General features: G+C 36.7%; 4 long non-coding RNA genes across 6 annotated transcripts in view; 2 read left to right on the forward strand and 2 right to left on the reverse strand.

Annotated features, from left to right (window-relative positions):
• Positions 1-943: 943 nt before the first annotated feature.
• On the reverse strand, positions 944-2,207 carry LOC309500441. The gene is made up of 3 exons (XR_014206595.1): positions 2,111-2,207; positions 1,214-1,980; positions 944-1,097 (listed from the first exon to the last, which is right to left on the reverse strand). It is a non-coding gene; the product is annotated as an uncharacterized lncRNA (long non-coding RNA).
• Positions 2,208-2,516: 309 nt separating this feature from the next.
• LOC309500425 overlaps positions 2,517-19,281 on the forward strand; it is a 149,413-nt gene continuing 132,648 nt past the window's right edge. The window contains exon 1 of the long non-coding RNA XR_014206569.1: positions 2,517-2,591. This is a non-coding gene — a long non-coding RNA (uncharacterized lncRNA). The remainder of the gene's footprint in view (positions 2,592-19,281) is intronic.
• On the forward strand, positions 3,234-7,575 carry LOC309500429. 2 transcript variants are annotated; one of them, XR_014206579.1, is made up of 3 exons: positions 3,234-3,249; positions 3,515-3,588; positions 7,384-7,575. It is a non-coding gene; the product is annotated as an uncharacterized lncRNA (long non-coding RNA). The 2 variants fall into 2 exon arrangements; XR_014206580.1 differs by lacking the exon at positions 3,234-3,249 and having other exon boundaries at positions 3,262-3,588.
• LOC309500453 lies at positions 4,683-7,124 on the reverse strand. Of its 2 annotated transcripts, XR_014206609.1 has the most exons (4): positions 6,291-7,124; positions 5,772-5,833; positions 4,984-5,058; positions 4,683-4,888 (listed from the first exon to the last, which is right to left on the reverse strand). It is a non-coding gene; the product is annotated as an uncharacterized lncRNA (long non-coding RNA). The 2 variants fall into 2 exon arrangements; XR_014206610.1 differs by lacking the exon at positions 6,291-7,124 and having other exon boundaries at positions 5,772-6,186.

Genomic DNA, 19,281 nt, shown 5'->3' on the forward strand with positions numbered 1-19,281 from the left:
TATATATATATATATATATATATATTATATATATATATATTGTATTTAAATATGCTGTTTTAGTTCCATCAGTGATTTTCACTTCATAATTAATGTACCTGTTCCCACAATGAGAATAAGTATGAGGCATCTGTCCATGTTGAATCAGATCAGCTCAGTTCTCTGTTGAGGCTCTCAGTTCTCTGAGCTGTAAGTCACTGAAGATCACACAGAAACACACACAGGAACTTCCTGATTTATAAAGGTTTATATACTTGATGTCTTTGCATTTGTCAGTCTGACTAATTTCCTCTCATGTCTCATGAACATGGAAATATTAACTGATGGAACTATAAAAAAAAATTACTTTGTGTAGTTATTTAGCTAGCTTTTTATATATTATATAACCATAATTTGGAAAAAAGCAAGAGCTCTGAATATATTCTCTATATATTATGAGAATCATTTGAGATATTTTAATGTTTTTTGTGACATTTTCTTGAATTACAGGATTTTCTAAATTGATTTGTCAAGGACAGTAGACAATATTGTAGGGTTTTAATGTGTTTCATCTTTATATTGCCAAATATTCACTGACTTTTGAATGTTATTTTGTTTATATTTTTATCCTTTTTACAATAAGCTGATTAAATGATTTGTCTACCTTTTGATTTTGGTAGCTACCTATTTCTCTGACCTATATGTTGTTATTGGCAGTTACAGCTTTTTTTCTCACTGTCATTTTCCCTGTCTCTGTGTTTCTCATTATAACAGGTTTTTGTATAGAGCTGATGTGTTTCCTGTGACTGTGGGCCTCAGAGCACAGTAATACACAGCAGAGTCTGATACTGTAGCAGAGGAGATCTCCAGATACACATGGTTTTGTTCCTTTTTATCAACTTCAACAGTGAATCTTGGATCTACATCAGACACCCGAGCTTCTGTTGCACTTCCAAAGGTGAGTACAAGAAATTCAGGTTTTGATCTTCCATACTGACCATACCAGTGGAGATAATCTGAACCTCCAGGGGAAAGACTACAATATACTGTAACATTTGAACCCTCCTCATAAACAACATCTGTTTTGTTTGGCTCGATGACATTTCCAAAAACAGCAGCTGAAAAAGCAAACATTTGTTAAAATACATTTGTAACTTTTTAGTGAGAGATTTCAAATAAAACCTATTAATATATATATAAAATAATAATATCCTAATTAACCAAATAAACACACCTGCTGAGGCACAGAAGAGAATAACTGAATGAAGATCCATTGTACAAGTGTTCACTGTGAGAAGAGTCAGACTGAATCGTTTCATCCTCAGTCTCTTTCAGACACGATGAGATCATGTCAGATCTGTGAACTCTGAGTCCCTCCTCTCTGAGCAACATTATGAGTTATGTTTTGTAAATTCAGTTATGTTGTTCGTTGTTACAGTTCCTTTAGTTATTGTCTGAGAACACTGCCATCTTGTGGCACGTTATACCTGCACAATGTGTTATTTGTACAAAGTACTTAAACTATAGGTTCCTGTAGACTTGGTATTGGACTCATTACATATTTATAAAATTATTTACATATTCTACTTTATGTACTGTGTTAATCACAGCTCTCTTAGTCTTTGTCTTTGTGTATCTTTCTTCTTTCACTATATAAGGAAAGGTTTTTGTACAGTGTTCTAGTGTTTCCTGTGACTGTGGGCCTCAGAGCACAGTAATACACAGCAGAGTCTGATACTGTAGCAGAGGAGATCTCCAGATCCACACGTTTGATCTCTTTTGTAGCTTTTGAAAACAGACGAAGATCAGGCTCAGATGTATTTCTATATTCAGTGACAGAAAGTAGGAACCCTGGTTTTGCTCCAAGATACTGGCGATACCACTGGAGAGTAACACTAGTGCCGCTAGTGAGACTGTAGTTACAGGAGAGAGTCACATTTTCACCCCCAAAAACAATTTTTTTTGAAGTAAATGGTTTTATTGTATCACCAAAAGTATTTCCTGTGAAAAAGCAAATAAAATTAATCAAACAATTAAACAGATTTATACAATGTGTGCAATTTAACTATTTAAATTTATAAGCCTTTATTTTTTTAATAATAAATATATTGATTGAAAGAATATGTCTTACCCATGCAAATTTGCATTATTATCCAGGTAAAGAGAAACATTGTGTCTTCAGACAGACAGTGATGGCAAAAATAATATTTGAATAACTGTTTGACTGTCAGCAGTGTGAATCAGCTCCACCCACTGGAGTGGTTTATTCTATAACAGTAGGAAAAAAATATTGCTCATGTTAAAAAGTCAGAGCTCTTAGTTCTGTCAGGATGTTTATGTGTTTCAGTCACAGTGGGCTTTAGAGAATATAGTAAACAACAGAGTCAGACATCCTTGATTGTCAGAGAAACTGAGCTTGAGGATTTGTTGAGATCTGCATGAAATCTTTCCTCAAATTCTTTTTCACTGCTGCTTGATCCAGTTGAGAGTTTATGGAGCATGTAAATTGGGAATCCACTGGTTTTATGTTGGTACCGATAAAGATAAGGGTATTGGTCACTGTACTGTACTGTTAGCCCGGACTTTATATCTAATAAAATTTAAATATTTAAGTTTGATTGCATTTCTAATAAAATATAAGTAGATTCTACTAATTTGTGGATAATTTGAATATGTGAGTAAATGTAAGATAGATGGACTCAAATTATGAAGTTTTTCTCCTGACCACACCTTCCACACAGTGGTTTGATGCTGCGAGTCAACATCATTTTGTCGTGGTGTGTGTGGATTCAAGGAGCTGTTAATGAGAAGTTTGGAACATTTGTTTTTGCAAGTTCTATGGAATTTTTTTCTCGACATTTAGCCTACCTTTTTATCGTTTCTTTGTTTTCCTCGAGAGTCCGTTTGTGAGCAGTGAAAATCAGTGTTTGTTTGTTTTTTAGATAGCTAGATTTCTCACTCACGTGCAGCCAGCGGACATCGCCGCGCTTGTCTGACTGGCGAGTTCAACGTACGTTTTTTTTTTTTTTTTGTCTTTTCCCGTTTCTTTTTTCACTCGAGGAGCTGTTGTTGAGACTGAGAGTGTAGGCTAACTGTTTGAACCTCCGGCTGGCGCCGAACACCGCGAGGACACGGCTATTGATTGAAAGAGTAAGTTAAACTTAATTAATGGGTTGAATACAAAAACGTATGTATGTACTACTGTTTTATCTAAGTTCATAGCCCTCTTAACTACAGACTATCTTGTTTTGTGTTTACAGGCTCAAACATGTAAGTTATACATGAACAGAACAATTTCCGTGTTTACATCTGAAATGCATGTACATTTAAATCACTTTATGCACAATGTTTATGGCTCACAATGGCTTATCCTGCCATTCACACTAAAACTCCAGATTGTCATGTGTGTTTACTGAGACCTGTTCTGAGGCTGATTAGTGTATTCATCTGCATATTGCAAAGTGCACAATAACATGTAAACCATAAAGTCAGGTGCCATTATAAAGACTATAACTTTAATGTTTGTTCTTAACAGAAAAGTTGTCAACGACAAGCTTTGACATCAGCCTGATGGTACTTCAGTGTCCAGCTCTTTCTACAGTAAACCAGGTATGTATAGGTGCATCCACACCATATTGTATTTAAAATAATTTTGTGATTCCAGCTTGTAAAAAAAACGCTCCCGTTCTCGTAGAACTCGTAATTGTAACCTGTAAACTGGGAATTTTCTGAGAGCTCCTACACTGTAAAAATAAAAGGTGACTGGAGGAACCTTTTGGGGTTCTTCACTTTGCCACACCGGCGGAACCGTCTGTAGATCCTCTAGGCACCCTTTAAAAAGGGGCGGTTCTCTGAAGAACCACACAGGTTTCCTGAGGAACTCTTATATTAGGCACTGTGTGGAACCACTTTGGGTGCCTCCAGGAACCAAATTTCTTTCTTTTTTTAATATTTAATTTCATGTTGTTACTATGTTACTACTACTTTGACTTCTATTATAATAAACAAATTGAAACAAATACAAAATAAGAATTGTTTATTACATATTTGATATTCATTTTTATACATACACTTCCATGCACATGGGAAAAAAAGCTTAAAGATTAAAATCAATGAATACACAAAAAAATTGTATAATACATAAGCAACATAAATAATCAACCATGTATATACAATAGATAAACAAGAAAATACATCTCAACAAAATGCATGGAAACACATATGTTCCACGAAATAAATTAACATTTAAATTGACTAATTAAAAATGTCCATTTTCACTTAACTTTAAAACATTTGTGTTTCAGTCCGAAGGTAAGTCTGACATCACTGTTTCCAAGTCCAAAAGCTCTATCAGACGCCAAAAAACAAACAAACAGTGCTGAAAATTATGATCCTAACCTTTATCTCTATACCGAAATCTCAGATGGTTTAGTTATTCAGCTATTTTGAATGATAAAATGTTCAAGTCTGGGATGCCGTTAGACTGGAGACTGTAATGTACACTATGGCTTTTGAAAAGCTTAAATGTGTGACTTGAATCAACAGTGTTCATAAATGGTTGAGTATTCTCATGAAACAAGATAGAGGAAGTAGAAGTAGAGGCTTCGACCTGGAAACAGTATTAAGGTGCAGTAAAATGATCTGTTGTTCTGTGAATGTTCACTGGTGAATTCATTCATTTCAATAAGAATTTACATGGTCAGCAATTTCGTTTGTGGTCAAAAATGTCACTATGGGACCAAGTTGGTGTGAGGTACTTAACGAGTTAGAAAAGTGAAAAGGTACAGCAGATTCGGTTTCCGTTTGTTTTTCCTCTGTTCTGGTGGATGGTCCAGGCACTTCAGTGATTTTCAGGTCTACAGGAGGATTTTTATTCTTGTTCAAACTTGTATTCAGCTTACCGAGATCCCTGAAAAGTACAAAATTTACTGTTAGTATAAGGTTATTAAAGTGATGATAGTTGTGAAATTTAAATAATTTCCTCAGCCTTGGGACGTTCCAAACCTGTTTGACTTTCTGTCTGTGGAACCCAAAAGCAGATCTCAGGCAAAATGCAACCCCAGTCACCATTCAATTTCACTGCATGAAACACAAGCAGAAAAAAAAAGTGTAAATCATTCATGAAACCATTCTTATGTACACTTGTCTAGTTCAATTCAATGCAACAGTTTATGTAAAAATGGTTAAGCTCCAAAAATGTCCCAGAAAAGATCCTAAAAATAATCAATGAGTTCACAACTCATATGTTATAATGCAGTGGTTCTCAACTCCAGTCCTCGGGACCTGTTGCTCTGCACATTTTGTATGTCTCTCTTATCTGACACACTCAGTTCACTTCATGGAGTCTCTCCTAATGAGCTGATGATCTGGTTCAGGTGTGTTAAATAAGGGAGACAAACAAAATGTGCAGAGCAGCGGGTCCCGAGGACTGGAGTTGAGAACCACTGTTATAATGGGTTGTGTTGTAAGTCTTCTGAAGCCATATAATAACTTTTTCCTTTTTTTTTTTTTTTTTTTTTTTTTTTAAAACACTAAACTTGAATAAAATGTCTTATTCAAATGCAAATGATAAAGATATAAGAAAAAATGCATAGCATTATTTGTGAACCAAACCTGTGATATTATTTTTCTGAGTAACATGAATGAGATTTGAGAGCATGAGGGAATTTTCATGAGCATTTTCAGAGAATAACTGATTAAAAAAACACAAGTACACAGTCAAACAATACAATTTCACACCGAGAAAGTTCATAGTAATAAAGTACTTGCATGTGGTGTAGTAGGTAACTTACTGTAATTCAATGTTGCCTCAGAAATGTTCAGATTATTTTAGAAATGTAGCCTAATGGTTGTTCTGGGGAAACAAAAGAACAAAGCTGATTATTCACAACATAATATTTATTGACCAGTAAATGGCTTTAAAATGGTATCTGAGAGAATGAGGGCACATGTAAAGTAAAGTTAGGCTAAACAAAAACAGACCAAACTATATTAACCTGCTTTTGTTATTCATAACAAACGCCAATGACGACAGCAGCAATCAGATAAATTAGTTAAGCTATATCAGCAATTTGTACAGAATATGTTGAATTGAATGACTAAATCAATCTAAGACAATAAGTCAATAATTTGCATTTGTTCATTAGATCAACGTAGTTAGCATCGCGGCTAAAACCTTCATATCAAATACTGTGCAATAAACGAGTGGTAAACACTAAAAACGTAGTAATGTATGATAAATTTAGTTTATATATGTGTTTGAATATATAGTGAGTACACTGTATTTATATTTATTTGGCGAGTTTACAAACCTTGTAACGGAGAGCTGAACAAACGGCGGAAGCTTTCATGAGGAGAGCCGTTACTTTCAAACCCGATGACGTCGATCAGCTGAGCTTTGTTGCGCGCGAGCATCACTGAAGTGACGACAGCAGAGCAGCAGTTTCGTGACAGAATTAAACTTCTCTCCTCCTGGTTCTTCTTCTTCATATTATTAATATTATTATTATTTAGTGTTGTTGTTTAATGTTTAAATTACTTAATAAAATAGGCCTATACTAAATAAATGTAAGCTACCCAGGTGAAAATGACGTAGGCTACTGTTAAATGTATTAAAAATGCATTAAAGTATATTTGTATTGTAGGTCTACTAAAAACACACTCAAGTACATTTTTAATACATTTAATAGTATGTCTTTTTCACCTGGGTATGTATACTGAATCAAATTTAAGTAGCCTATAATAATAATAATAATAATAATAATAATAATAATAGGATAATAATAATCTTATTCTGGCCTCACTGAACCATTGGGTTCCTCCAGATGCTGGCTTTAATATAAGAGATCTTCCAGGAACCACTTAAATGTTAAAAGATCTTCCAATAACCCTTTTATCGCATTCAAGTTCCTCTATTTTCCCCCAAAGCACTTCGAGGTCTCATGGTAATGAAAAGGTGACTCCAGAACCTCTGAACTAAATACAAAGTGCTTAAAGGATCCCAAAAGTTCCAGCAAGAACCTCAAAGATTGTCAATGCTCCTCCAGTAACCCTACTATAGGAGAAAGAGCTTTGAGGCTCCTAAATTACATTTTTAAGTTCCTTGAGTATCCGACAGGATATTTGAGGCTCCTTTAGTTTTTACAGTGTACTTTTACCACATGATCAGTGTACCACTCTAATACTGCTGATTAATTTAGCCGTGGATAGTGTTGCCTTTAAAATGAATAATTTCCAGTCAAAGAACATGAACGGCTCAGAGTACAACGTCACATTTTGTCACCTAGAAATTACAGTAATACAACATGGCGTGAATGCAGCTTATGACTTTGAGTATTTTACAACAGAAAAATCTGACAATGTATTTGTCTATTTTTTTCTTCTATCTTTTTCTTCCTCTGTTAGGATGCAGCTGACAAGGACTCATACAGACAAACTCCAGTGAGAATCCTCTGCGTTGATCAAGAAAGTCCTCAGCTAAACCCATCTGAGGACAGATTTGGAAGGATGTTTGGTGATGGATGAACTGACCAACCTCAGGCCTTCTGTGTCCTTTTTTCGGACTGATTTACGCCCTGCCCTGGAGTACCCTAACTGTTTGAAAAACTATTAAAATTTTATTCAGCAGGTAATGCTCAGCCTGGGAAAAGGTGAGCTGGCACCTAAAATTAAATACTGACAATATTGTGAGCAACAAACCATATAGTTACCATTACTTAATTTTTTTAGGGCAACCAGTGTGCTCCAATTTTTTAAGTAGATTCAACTTGTCTGGGCTAACAGTGTGTAAGTGGAGTGTAAAATGTCATGTTCAGAAGCTGTTTGTTGGCTGATAAACAGAATCTTGTGTATTGCACTCTGTCAGGAAATATAAAAGAAAGTCAAGAAACAAATCGGTTTTCATATATCTTCTCAAGTAAGGATACAATTTTGTTACACTTAACAGTTAAGTTACTTACCAAGTACTGCAGCCATTAAAAGTAAATTCCTCAGCCAGATTAACATGTTTATGTACAGCAGGAAATATCAGACTGGAGATTACCAGCGCACAACTGTTTGTAGAGGTTACACACATACAGCAGGAACTTCACTGAGCATCTCAACCATGATGGAGGTGGAAACTGCTCAACACAGTTGCCAACTTCTGAAATTACATTGTTTTCATTAAATTTTAAAGTGTTCTTTTGAGAGACAAAAGCTGAAATAATCATTGTCTGACTTTCTGTAAAATGAAAACAAATGTTTTTAAATTGTATCATCCTTTATTGATTGACTTTTCTTTATACATATGGGTATTTTGTCATGCTGAAATAGTAAAGGATCCTCCACAAACTGCTACAGCAAAACTAAAGAGCATGCAGGTCTCTAGAATGTTATTGATAAAAATTATAAAGACAATTTAGATAAAAGTGTCTTAAATGAATAAATGTAAACTTACTGGAATAGCAAAGCCTATTACTTTAAAGTGATTTTTACATACTTATATAGCTATATATAATGCATGTGGCTTTGTTTTTTGAGAACTAGATTTGAGCATTGACAGTGGCTTGTCATAAGAAGCTCAATAGTCACTGCCTTGAAAATAAACCCAACAGACCCAACAACTGGTTAGATGTTGTTGGAGAGTCACCAGAGCCATTAACTCAATAGGAGTGGTGCTGAGAGACGCAGTCGCTTAAAAGAAGTCCTAATATCGTGTGAGATCTCAGCACCCCTACAACAAATGACAGGCTTAACTGAACTCTCTCTGCTGCTCCCTACTGCATGATGACAATTAAGCAATTATTTTAAGAATGTATAAAGTGCTTAAGGAACCACATGGAACGTGATATCTAAATCTGTTGATGTTTCCCTGAAGTTTTTTAACAGGCCTAATTCAACCTCACACAGGTGTTACCACATATTTTATTACATTCAGGGCTTGATAGATTGTGGTTTTGATTTTGGTTTTCCCTAGATCGGTTCAAAGTGAAAAGAGCTTCAGGTTTTTGTACGACATGTTTCATGTTTTGTATCACTGGGCTTGAACTCTCAGAGCACAATAATAGAGAGCTGAATCTGACAGACGTACAGCAGTAATAGTGAGTTCAGTGGATGCTTGTGATGCAGTCGACTGAAACCGAGGGTCAGGGGTGTCTTCATAAGCACTCCGGGATCGTGCACCTTTGTATAATAAATACTGCGGTTCTTTGTTTGGATACTGTCTGTACCAGTAAAGATAAACATAATCACTACTTGTACTATATGAGCAGCTCAGCTTGACAGTTTCTGTTTCTTTTGAGTTTTTTTCTGTCCCTTTATCTGGCTCAATGTTGTCTCCAGACACCAAACCTGTCAACAATTAAAAAATGATTTCTGAAAGCAAGGTTGACAAAATAATACAAATGACTTTCACAAGAATACAAGTGACTAAATTAATATAAATTTCGTCTTTGGGGATTGAGAATTAAAAACAAAGTAATTATTTATGTACAGAATTTCATTAACTATTTGATAATGTACCTGTTCCCACAATGAGAATAAGTATGAGGCATCTGTCCATGTTGAATCAGATCAGCTCAGTTCTCTGTTGAGGCTCTCAGTTCTCTGAGCTGTAAGTCACTGAAGATCACACAGAAACACACACACAGGAACTTCCTCTTCACTGAACTTCCTGCTGTGGTTTATGATTTGATTTTAAATATTACAGACTTTTGCATACAACACACATGAGAAGCATGTGAATTAAATTGTCTTGATGGAGTTCTGCTGTTTGAATGTGTGCAAACATGATAGTGATGACCATGATGGTGCATAGAGTGTACAATGGGAGTATTTCTACAAAAAAAAAAAAAAAAACCTTCAAATAAGTCTAAGTGCCACAATAAAGCCCAACTATTGGCCAGTAAAACCCACTGTACACCGAAATACTATACCAACGTTCTTTTATTAAGACTATATTGGTTTAGATTCCTGTATTTTTCACTTTGTCGAGTTTCCTTATATTATAAGCATACATATCATAATATATGAACTAATGAAAATTAGATATAAAATATGTAATTTTACATAATGTTATTTTTATTTATAGGGTTAGGTTTTTATTATACAAATATATTTTCAATACAGTTTATACAATATTGTAACGAAGAGGCAGCAGAGTTGGATCCATGTGCAGTTTTTATAACAGCAGTAAGTGTGGTACAAACAGGCAGGGGTCAAACACCAGTAATAGAGATATCCAAGACAGTACAGAAACATAGTCAAAAGGCAGGCAGCAAACAATGTAGAGAATATCCAGGCAAACAAAGCAGAATCACAAGGGCATGCAGAAGAGGGTCGACACAATGAAAGCAGTCCAGGGTCAGAAACAAGAAAACTGCTCAGAAATGTCAGCATGGTCAAACCAAAACTTCAGTGATAGAGTGGAGAGTGACTGAATAAATAGTCCAGATGATAAGCAGCAGGTGTGCAGGTAACCAGTGCCAGGCACAGGGTCATGGGAAATGGAGTTTAAGGGATGACGTCCATATTCAGGAGAGGGAGTCCTCTGGTGGTGAGTGGGAGGAACCACACAGGCTTGATTTGTGACAAATATAAACATAGTATTGTAGAATGACCATTATATTCTATTATATAAGATTTGAAACAGCAGTATCTTCATGTGAATCTCACAAAATTGATATCTTCACTTTAACAAAACAAAAATGTTAAAGACTTAAGCATATTTTGTCATGGTTTGGTGTAGGTTGAAGACAGAGGCCAATGGCTCCAATACATACGTTTTACTAATCACTCAGATAGGCACATACAGGCAGAAGGTTTACACACACCAAACTCAACGTGACTATGACTGACTAACCATAGACGAGAACGGACAAGGACTAACTGAACTGAGGGAACTAAATACACACTGATGAACATGGATTACAGAAACACAGGTGGAACAGATAATTAACTAGACACAGGTGAATTAACTGAACTGATAATGATGGAAAGACAAGTCCAATGAAAAAACTAAACAAACACAACAGAAACCCAACACTGACAGTCCTGGATGGGACCAGAAGTGAAGGCTGGACGGGACCAGCGGCGAAGGCGGCTCTGGGCTGGACCAGCAGCGAAGGCTCTGCGGGTATGCCGTTAACAGTCACTGGCTCAGCGGGCATGACGTGAACAGTCTCTGGCTCGGCGGGCATGATGTGAAGTGCAGGCTCGGCAGGACTGACGTGAAGTGCAGGCTCGGTGGTGGCCATCTTGTCCGGAGACACTGGCTGGGCGGCGGCCATCTTGTCCAGAGACACTGGCTGGGCGGCGGCCATCTTGTCCAGAGACACCAGCTCAGGAGACGTGGCGGCGGCCATCTTTGCTGAGGACTCAGGTTCAGGCATGGCGGCGGCCATCTCTGCTGAGGGCTCAGGTCGACGAAGAAAGCTCTGAAAAAAAGGTCAATTAGTTCTTCTCATCCGGACTCTGGATGAAGACAGGAACAGGAGACACTGGATGGGCGGTCTCGGCGGAATGAGACTCAGGATGATGGAGGCTGGTTGAGCAGCGATGGGTTGAGCGGCGATGTTAAAGTCAACCTCACCCACAGTGTAGGCTGAGCTGCTCAACAAAAGCATGTAATCCAGATAATGAACAAACGTCCCCAGGATCGCTGCTGCTGGAGCTTGCTGGTGCAGATGATCGTCCAACCCGTACCAAAACAGTCTTTTGGACATCATCTGCCCAGCTTACCCTGTCCGAGAGCTCCAGGAACTCGGTGACATTCCTCTATGTGACGGCCGTCCTGGAAACAGACCGTTGGAGTTGGCAGAGGTGATGAGTATGCCTAGTGATGTTACGTCTGACACCGACGCTCCGAAGCTTGCTTCAAACTCGAACGGTCCTTGCAAAGAACCACTGCTTCGGAGCTTGTATCATTACGTCACTAGTCACGTGAAAATGACTTCTGAAGCAAACACACTGGTTCACTCCTGTAGTGAACCACCTGACTGCTTTGACAGCCCAATCCAGTGTTGACAGGTTTGAAACCTGGCGGCTGTATTTCTTATAAAAGTGAAGCCAAACCATGGCAACAGTAGTCGGTGTCAGTAGTTGGTGTCTCTAAAGCTGGTGAAATTGTTTAAAAAAAAAAAGATATCACCTTTCACCAAAGACAAAGAAAATAATATTTCTGAATAAAAACCATACCATTTAATGAACACTTTGTCTAAGCCTTCTGCATGTACCCAAAGCACACCCTCTGCCACATTTTTTTATTATTAATTAGAGAACATATGAACATTGTTGCATAAAAATATGCATCAAAGACCGAAACTTCAAAAACCCTCTGCTACATTATACAAGTAGCCTACAACCAGTTACACAAACACATCCTTTTCAACATACAAAAATATCAGTCCCACCAGTTAACAAGTTAAGAGTTCTGCTTCCCACAGCTAAACAAGATAAAGCTTTCACACATGATACTGCCCTGCTAAAAAAAAAAAAAAACTATAGAAACCATTACCGAAATTCTATTGGATTTAATGGTTTTCATGAGAATTTTATTGGTTGTAATGGGAATTATAGTGGTCTCTGTGGGTCTCTACTGATATGTGTTGGGTTCTATTGGTGGGGGCATTAAATCCTAATGGAATATGTCCCAAACACACTACAACAAAGAATTCTGTAGTGGTTTAAATGGTAAAAGCCAATGGTTCCTATTGGTATTTTAATAGAAACCATTAGTATTTCTGTGATGGTTTCCAACTTTTTTTAAGCTGGTCTGATCTTCTGTCCTTGTCTAAAGAAATAATTACACACACACATCATGCTTAATGTTTTATTATCAAGGTGAACACATGAAATTCATCAGTATTTGTAAAATTCACCTACATAAATGAGTTTCACAGCACTAACACTGTTTCAGCTTTGATCGCCTCGGTAAACACGTAATAAACGGGGCGTTAACATATAAGCCTACTTGCATTTTATGGTTGTCAGCTTTGTTGCATTACATTTACTTCACCAGGAGATGGTGCTGCAATTTCTATATGAATGAAGCTTCGAGTAATGAACCATTTTCGACACAATTGTATCAGAAAGCAATAATGCTTCAAAACGCTTCATTTGGCCATCACTAAGTATGCCAATCTTGTCCCGTTATGTGGTCCGTTCTTCTGTCATGGTGTGGTGTAGGTTGAAGAAGACAAAGAGGCCAATGGCTCTAATCACTCTGATAGGTACATACAGGCAGAAGGTTTCCATTACCCTGACTCTGACTCACCATAGATGAGAACAGACAAGGACTAACTGAACTGAGGGAACTAAATACAGACACTGATGAACACTGATTACAGAAACACAGGTGGAACAGATAATTAACTAGACACAGGTGAATTAACTGAACTGATAATGATGGAAGGACAAGTCCAATGAAAAAACAAACACAACAGAAACCCAACACTGACAAGCTGTGCTTGGAGTGAGTTGTTTTATTTGTGATAATGCAATTCATTCTCAAATGCCAAATTGTGCGGACATAATTATTGGCCAGGTTGTCATACAAATAATGAACACATGCAAAAACAAGAGAAAACCAACCAAATATAAATGAAGGATTATGTTGTAGTCAGTGTATGCTTTTTCCTGTGTGCTTTTTGTTGTTTTTTTTGCGTAGTAAAATAAAACCTGTAGCTGTTCTTCCTTCACATTTACAATGCATTAAATATTCTCCTCATATTTTGATGGTTTAATCAAACTTGATCATCGAGCACAGCTATTTGACAATTGTGGCCTTTTCTCATTAGATGGGAAATCAATTGAGAGAGTGTCTTCATACAAGTACTTGGGGATATGGATAGATGATAAGCTTTCCTTCAATTAACATATTACTGCTTTAGTTAAGAAACTTAAAGTCAAGCTCGGCTTCTATTACAGAAACAAATCTTGCTTTACTTTTAGTGCTAAGAAGAAACTTGTGGAAGCTACTTTTCTGCCTGTAATTGATTATCTATATTGTACATGCATGCTGCATTTTCCATCCTGCGTCATGTTGATTCAGTTTACCATGCATCACTACGATTCATAACAAATACAAAGTCCCTTACCCATCACTGCATTCTTTATGATTTAGTTGGTTGGACATCACTTAAAATTCGTAGACGACAGCACTGGTATATCTTTATTTATAAAGCTATACTTGGCAAATTTCCACTGTACCTCTGTAACCTCCTCTCTGTCTGCTCTGGTATCTATCAGCTACGCTCCTCAAAGTGGTTGCTTTTTAATGTGCCACGAGTTAAAACCGAATTGGGAAAAACTGCTTTTTCTTATTTAGCACCTTGGGGGTGGAATAATCTACAAAAAGAGCTAAAGTTAGAAACTCTTATGTCCATAAATGAATTTAAAACTACTGTAAAGAGTGTTGTGATGGAGACATGTTCTTGTTTTTCTTAAGAGTCTCATTGTGTTTTATATTTTTATTTTTAACATTTTGTACTTTTTTTTTATTGTGAAAATGTAATTTGGTGTTTGTTATGTATGCATTTGTTGTGATTTGGCTGCTACCTTGGCCAGGGGCCTGTACCATGAAGCCGGTTTAGGTGGCTAGCCAGCTATGTTTCAGTTTAGTTTCCGCCAACCCTGGGTTTTAGGTACTATGAAAGTAGCTTGGCTTTAATCGGTGTTCGTTGCCATGGTATCTTACGCTGCACGGCTAACCTGCTCCGGGGCAGGTTATGTTCTGGATTCAAGATCTCAGACTGAAGTTTGACCAATCAGCTGAGAGCAAAGAAACATATAGGTGACGTAACTTATTCCCAGTGTCTGTTACAATGACTTCACATTTGCTTCCAAATCCTGTGACATCTCAGCGCAAATTGTTTGACGAGCACTTCGTAGAGAAAGAGTTTTTAGCCAGACAAAATCCCCTTGCCTTTCCTGATAGTTATTTGTGTGAAAGATACAGATTTTCTGCGGAAGGAATGTCTTATCTTTGCAAACTTCTTGAGCCGCACATAAAGAATTTAACACGTCGAATTCATGCACTACTGTACCGCAAATATTGCGTTACGTTTTTTTTGTTGCAAGTGGTACATACTTGCACGGTGGGTGACATACAGAAGCTATAGGGGAAAACACGGTTTGTCGAACCATTCGTAAGGTGGTCCTCGCTCTGCAGGAGTACATGAATAGTTTCATTAATAGTGTTCCCCGGACATTTATCGGCCATGTCCATAAAAGAGGGCTTTTATAAAATTGCCGGTAAGATATATTGATAGGGTGACATCACATGAACACATTTTATTTTATTTTTTTCAAAAAGCAAATTGCACAAATGTACTATACAATATAATACATGTTAAGAATTATTTTAAATCTTTATTATTATTCTGTTAATCTTATGATAGGATTCCCTAGCTTTCTTAGTAGTACAAATACGTTCTATATTTATGTAAAATTATGTATGTATGTGTAGCCTATGTGTAATATAGCCTATAGCCTATTTTTATAATATATAAAAAATGTGCATGTATCATTTTTTATATATTATAAAAATAGGCTATAGGCTATATTACACATAGGTTACACATACATATATAGTATAATTTTACATAAATATAGAACGTATTTGTTTAACTTACACATTAACAATCAGCAATCTTTCTCCAACAGTCTTCTCTTGCTTTGGCAGCAGAGACCGTATTGTTTCGAGCTTGAAATACATATTTAAATTCATCGTAATTAATTCTGAATGATTATAGGTGTGTTCGACATCGGCTGCGGCTGGATGTAACCGATCGGCGAGAGTAGCCGCGTGCAGGCGGGGAGGAGCTGCAAACGGAGACGTGAAGTCGGACACTTTCTGGTTCCCGTAGTGACAGCTCACGTGTTGTTTGCATACTTTACCACAGCTGCAGTGAAATAAATGCAATATTTGCCAAATAATACACAGATGTTTCAGAGACATTTTCATTCAATACTTTATGTACTGCTTCATACAGCGTCTGTTTGAACAAGAATAAAGTTCAACATTTAGCTACTATCAATGAAGTGGAGTCTACGTTTTTTAAGCAGTTTTAATTTGATAAACATGACACAATATAACATGACAACGACATGAAAAGAGTGTTCACTGTTATAATAAACTGATTTGAGAGCTTTAGAGGAACTAAAGGTGTTCGAATAAACACGAAACACACGTGATCGTTGTCATGCGGTGAATCCGGCCAATCGTGGAACAGCTGTGTCGTCATCAGCCCACGTGCAGCCCAGTGCAGCCGCTCTTGAGAAGCTGCGCTGGCCTGGCTGAGTTCTCCGGCTACTCTCGATTTGCTCTCGCGGTACTTTGATGGCATACGTCACAGTCACGTGGCGTCGGCGCTGTTTCAAGTCGGACAAAATTTCTAACCGGCATGCACTGCTTTAAGTCAGCCGCCGATCGGTCTGCGCAGAGCTGCATGAAGTCGAACAAGCCTTATCTCTTGCTCCTCCGCGGGAAAATATATCGCTCACGCTCTACCCGCGATTGGTTGTTCAGTGTCGACGTCACTCTTTTATGTGCACGCGCGCGTGGAGTAATCATAGCTTAAGGATCAAAGCCTGAGTTGACAGAGAAAGTTGATGAGCTGCATCATGGTACCATTAAAGCCTGATTACATCGGTTTGGTTTTGTCAACTCAAAACTAATCCTGTAACGCCGAGTTTGTTCAGGTACCTTCATGGTACAGGCCCCTGGTCTCTCTTGTAAACCTCTCTTGGGACCTCCTGGTTAAATAAAGGTATAATAAAAATAATAAAAAAATAAAAAATGTAAAATAAATATCCCCTCCTGGCCACTACTGTATTTTTCACATGAGAATCATTTGAGATGTTTTATTGTTTGCTGCATTTGACCGTTTTCTGAATAACAGATTTTACAAGTTCATGGATTTAATGTAATTGAATGTAATGTAAATCTTTCACATTGCCACACAAATTCAGGCCTTATAATTTAAAAGAAAATAAATCTGTTTCTGCCTTTTGATTTTGGTAGCTACCTGCATTCATTGGTTCTATTACTTTTCTGACATATATAATACTGTAATTGTCAGTTACATCTGTCTTCATCCCTGTCTCTATGTTTCTTTCTTCTCTCTCATTATAACAGGTTTTTGTAGAGTTTATGTGTTTCCTGTCACTGTGAACTCAAGGGCACAGTAATACACAGAAGATCTCCAGATACACATGGGTTTGTTCCTTTTTTTCAGCTTCAACAGTGAATCTTGGATCTACAGCAGACAACTGAGAATCTTTTGAAGTACTTTCGGTGAGTACAAGAAATTCAGGTTTTGATTTTCCATACTGACGATACCAGTGGAGATTATCTGAAAATCTGGTGGAGGAAAAACTACAGGATAATGTAACGTCTGAACCCTATTGCAAAATTAAAACTAAAGTAAAATAATGCAATTAAATTAAATTAAAATTGAGATAATATTAAATTGCCATGGCCCTACAGAGGATAAGTGTGTTTGAGATTGATGGATAAATTATTTTAAATTGATTGTATGATGAGCATTTTAGTCAATTTCACTTTTACCCTCAGTATGATTTTTGCTTTTATAATGATGATCCAAGGAGGAGCTTGTGGATGAAAGGTTCTGTGGTCAAAGGTAATATTGAGTAACTACTGCCCTCTTATGGTTAACTGCAAGTATTGCATAGCTGAAACAGTCATCTCATAGAGGAATGAAGGACCTCATTGTATGGTTTTAACATTTATCTTTTATGCTGCCACACAAATTCACATTGCAATTGGCTGTTTGATTCAATTTAGAATTGTAATGTTTTAAACATTGTTGCATTAGATTCATTACATATTTTTATACTAGCTTTCTTTTCACCATCTCTGTGTTTCTCTCATTGTAACAGGTTTTTGTACAGCGTTCTTGTGTTTCCTGTGACTGTGGGCCTCAGAGCACAGTAATACACAGCAGAGTCTGATACTGTAGCAGAGGAGATCTCCAGATCCACACGTTTGATTTCTTTTTCTTTTCTAGTCTTAGTAGAGAACCTGGGATCTAGCTCAGATTTCTTAGTCTCTTTCACACCCTCTTGTATAAACACAAGGATTTCTGGAGCTGATCCGGGATACTGACGGTACCATAGAAGTAAATATGCAGAGGAATAACTGCAGGATAATGTAACAGTTGAAGCCACTGCAGCAAACTCTTCACTGCGGTCTGGTGTGATTTCATCTCCAAAACTCACACCTGGAAAATAACAAAATAACATTTTAATTTTCAAATAGTTTTAGTTTTGAAATTGATTGATTACAAGGATTTGAATCAATTAATACTAGTTAACAATTATTTTAAATTTTAATGTTACTGTCTTTGTCATTGTAAAAAATAAAATTTAGGATGTAGTAAATATTTGTACATTTAAAAAAAAAAAAAAAAGATTTAGCATTTAAGATGAAAAATTATTTGACAAAATATATACGTATATTCTAAAATTAGAAATGCATGTAAAACATGCACAAATGCACTTACATGCCAAGGCAGAGAGCAGAATGACTGAATGAAGTATCATTGTATGTGTGTGTGTATGTGTGTGTGTTCACTACAGCAGGACTGAGCTTTGTGACAGTCTAGCAAATGTAACAAGATCATCTGAGATGTTAAACATGTTAAACTCCTCCCCTTTCATCCCCTTTGATGAAAAACAAAACAAACAAAAAACCTCACATATACACACAGTTTAAAAACAAATATTATATTTTGTATAAAATGTCATATCTGCTCACGCAGGTCAAGAAATAATCATTTTTATGCAGGTTTACACAAAAAAATTAAGATAGATTTTAACATATATAACCTACCTTACGTAAAACTAAAATGTATAGAGCAGATGAAATTATGAAATCATTTTAAATATATATATATTTAATTACACAGTCAGTATATTATTGCTGTGGGATAGAAGTCAACAGCATGTGGATTTGCACTTAGTCATATAATTGAGCACTTCCTCTGTATGAGCATTGAGTGTGTTTGAGTCACAGTGGGCCTCAGAGCACAGTAATACACAGCAGAGTCAGACACACACACATCCTGGATTGTCAGAGGAACTGATCTTGATGTGGAGTCCAATGTTGCAGAAAATCTCTTCTTAAAATCAGGCTCAGTAGTTCCTTCACCAAATGCATATTTATTTAGAATGAATGTTGGTGATCTGTTTGGGAGCTGTTTGTACCAGAAGAGATATGGATTATTACTAGTGGTAGTATAATTACACCTTAAAATAACTTGAACTCCTTCACTTGCAGGCATTTCTCTATAAGACTGTTCA

The sequence above is a fragment of the Leuciscus leuciscus genome (assembly GCF_965113295.1).
Source record: "Leuciscus leuciscus genome assembly, chromosome: 6".
NCBI lineage: Eukaryota > Metazoa > Chordata > Actinopteri > Cypriniformes > Leuciscidae > Leuciscus > Leuciscus leuciscus.